Here is a 4087-nt window from a genome sequence, read left to right on the forward strand (position 1 = left end):
AATGAAGGGAAGGTGAGAACACTCCTGCACATCTCCTACTGGGGATGTGCCCGCAACCCAGGTACATGCCCTTGACCGGAATCGAACCTGGGACCCCCCAGTCCGCAGGCCGACGCTCTATCCACTGAGCCAAACCGGTTTCGGCCTAATTAGTTTCCTTTCAATGTGCACGAATCCATGCACCATATATATAGCTAATATGCAAAGTGTCCCCTCGGGAGTTCGACCGGGAGACCCAGAGTTCAATCACTTGCTATGACCACCAGGGGGTGGTGTGGATCATGGTGGGTGACCAGGGCGGCAGCAGGGTGCTAAGGGAGTGAGGGAAGGAGGAAGCAGGGAGGTGGGGAGGTGGGGTGACGGGGAACCTCATAGGCCCGGATGGCCGGCCAGCCTAGGGACCCTACTTGTGCATGAATTTCGTGCACCGGGCCCCTAGTATGAAATAATAGTCATAGAACATTGACTGAAGGGTATTCATCAATATGCCTTGATAGGCACGTGGACCTATTGGTGTGTCCTGTGGGGGAGGTCTCTGAGCTCATGCCCAATCTCCATGGTGATGTCCGGGCTTGGATGGAAGTGATGGTGTGCTCGCCGAGAAGGTATTTTCCACCTCTCCCCCCAGATACTCTAACATTTATCTCCGGACCAAGCTAAAGCACCAGGAAGGTGCTCATTTGTATGAAATTCTTTTGACTTCGTGGATGCACTGAAGGGCTCTTGGCAATAAGCCAGACGCTCGCATTGAGGCTGAGCTAAGAGACAACTGTTCAGAATCAGAGTCTATATTTGGAGCAGGAAACGGTGCTGAGGACACGCTATACGACACAGTGTTCCCTTGGAGAGGTCCCCTGGGAGAACTCTTCTGAGCATCTGCTCTGTTTTTATCTTATGGGCGCTGTGAACGTGAGCACTGATTGTGTTTCTCTCTTGCTTTGGTTGCTAGGAAACCCAGGACAAGGTGCAGACTGCATGGAGGAACTGCACTGGACCATTGGACAAACATTCACAGCTAACTTTACCGCTATGGTCACGTTCTTATCACTTTCTTGCAGACTTCCTCCTTCTCTTTCTATTTCCCTCCCCTGATTTTTTTTAACCCCACCTTGCTTGCTTCCTCTCTTTCTTTTTTTCTCTTGAGTTAACATCCATTGAGAGCATGTGCTGTATGCCTGGCACTGTGTTTAGTGCCGGGCATACAGCCATCATCACTCCCCAAAGAGCCCCCATTTGTTTGAGCTCAGAGACCTCCCCACGGAACACACCAACAGCTTTCTTCTCACATGCCAGCTGGGCCTACCTGCTGGCTCTGATCAAGGCATAACTGATGAACACCCTCCAGCCAATGCTCTATGAATATTATTTCACATAATAATGTTTTAACCCCAATGAGGCAAGAGGGGGTTTGCAATTATAGTGACTGGCAAGAGAGAAGAAATATTCTGTGTTGCTGGGGGCAGACTATTATGGTGTGACAGGCAAACAAATGGAGGGTATGTTGCTCCAGCTGCTTTGGCTCAGTGGATAGAGCGTCGGCCTGCGGATCAAAAGGGTCCTGGGTTCGATTCTGTTCAAGAGCACATGCCCGGGTTGTGGGCTGGATTCCCAGTAGGGGGCGTGCAGGAGGCAGCTGAGCAATGATTCTCTCTCATCATTGATGTTTCTGTCTCTCTCTGTTCCTCTCCCTTCCTCTCTGAAATTTAAAAAATTTTTTTTCTAAAACACACACACACATACACACACACACACACACACACACACACAATAGCCATATTAAAAGCTGCAGCCTTTGTCAGGGCACTCATGGTTACAGAAGACAAACCTAGCATTTAATGCAACTTAGTGCTTAGAGTTGTTTACTGTGTTTTGAGTACACTGGTCACTGTGTGGTCCCTTCTCTGGACAGGATCCTAGTGATCTACCCACCAAGGCAGGTCACCTGTTCTGTCCCTATACACTCCATGGATCTATCAGTCTGACTGCCCCTTGCATATACATCTAGAGCAGTGGTTCTCAACCTGTGGGTCGCGATCCCTTTGGCGGTCAAATGACCCCTTCACAGGGCTCGCCTAAGACCATCCTGCATATCAGATATTTACATGACGATTCATCACAGTAGCAACATTACAGTTATGAAGTAGCCACGAAAATAATTTTATGGTTGGGTCACAACCTGAGGAACTGTATTTAAAGGGCCAGAAGGTTGAGAACCACTGATCTAGAGTGTGTAGCCTTTCATAAGAACACAAACACAACTTTTCTCAGAAGGATTAAAGAACGGGAAACGTGCCCTGGCTGGTTTGGCTCAGTAGATAGAGCCTCCGGCTGCAGACTGAAGGGTCCTGGGTTTGATTCCCATCAAGGGCACATGCCTGGGTTTCGGTCTTGATCCCCAGAAGGGGGTGTGCAGGAGGCAGCCAATCAAGGATTCTCTCTCATCATTAATGTTTCTCTCTCTCTCCTTTCCTCTCTGAAATCAATAAAAATATATTTAAAAAAAAAAAAGAATGGGAAACAAGCGTGTGAGGAGGGGAAGAGGAGAGAGCGAGCCATGGCCTGGAGGCTAGAGAGAGAAGTGGGGGCCGACTTCCACTTTATTCTCCTGGGAGAGACTTATGGGGTGCACTTCCCTGCCCAGCGGCGAGTTCTGCTTTCACTTCCTCTCCACGACAGAAACAGGCATGGTGAAGGGCCCTTGTATTTGATTCCTGGATCAGTCAATTATGTTTGAATTGACACAACAGAGAACTGTGTCTTTCTCTTCAGGGAATGGGCAGTGTGCGGCCCTCTATGTTTCTATTTTTGCCTCTGGGAAGCTTGGAGTCAAAAGTTCACAGCTAGCCGAGACCGGTTTGGCTCAGTGGATAGAGCGTCGGCCTGCGGACTGAGGGGTCCCGGGTTCGATTCCGGTCAGGGGCATGTACCTTGGTTGCGGGTGCATCCCCGGTGGGGAGTGTGCAGGAGGCAGCTGATTGATCTCTCTCATCGATGTTTCTAGCTCTCTGTCCCTCTCCCTTATTCTCTGTGGAAAATCAATAAAATATATTTAAAAAAAAAAAGTTCACAGCTATACTATCAGCCTTCATGGCTTGCAAGATTGGGGCTCTTGAAATCCCCCCCCCCACAAAAATCAATCAAACAACTTTATTGCCTGAATGCCTTGTATTTTATTGTTGTTGTTAATTCTCACCGAGGATAGTTTTCCATTGATTTTTAGAGAGAGTGGAAGGGAGGGAAGGAGAGACAAAGAGAAACATCGATGTGAGAGAGACACATCGATGGGTTGCTTCCTGCACGCACCCCGACCAGGGCAGGGGAACTTACAACAAGGTGGTGCCCTTGACTGGAATTGAACCCGGGACCTGGGACCCTTCAATCCATGAGCTGACGTTCTATCCACGGAGCCAAACCAGCTAGGGCTAAATGCCTTGTAGGTTGAGTCATATTCAACCCTTTTCAAGCGAGTAGGAATTTAGTAATTGCTAATCTGTACAGAGCAGAACTCCAGAGAGGCCTCAGCCTCCTGGGCAATGAGTGAGTCACCTGGCCAGCTCTGTAGTGTGTCCACCCACCATTTCTACGGTGCCCAACATGGTGCTTCGCTGCTGGTTGGCTGTGGCAACCAGGGTAAAGTGACTTAACATCAGAAAACCTGAATTCAAATTCACCCTCTTTCTCTTCTTAGCCCTTTGACATTGGGCGAATCCTCTCATCTCTTTGAGCTCCCATTTCTTCATCCACAGGGAGCTGTTGTGAGGGTCAAAGGAGATAATGTCGGTGGAATTACTTTTTTTTTTTTTAAATATATTCCATTGATCCTCTAGAGAGAGGAAGGGAGAGAGATAGAGAGTTAGAAACATCGATGAGAGAGAAACATCTATCAGCTGCCTCCTGCACATCTCCTACTGGGGATATGCCCACAACCCAGGTACATGCCCCCGACCGGAATCGAACCTGGGACCCTTCAGTCTGCAGGCCAACGCTCTATCCACTGAGCCAAACCAGTTCCGGCGGTGGAATTACTTTGTTATTTATTTATTTATCCTCACCCAAGGATATTTTTTCATTAATTTTGGTTTGTGTG

Source organism: Myotis davidii, unplaced genomic scaffold (assembly GCF_000327345.1).
Source record: "Myotis davidii unplaced genomic scaffold, ASM32734v1 scaffold1623, whole genome shotgun sequence".
Taxonomy (NCBI): domain Eukaryota; kingdom Metazoa; phylum Chordata; class Mammalia; order Chiroptera; family Vespertilionidae; genus Myotis; species Myotis davidii.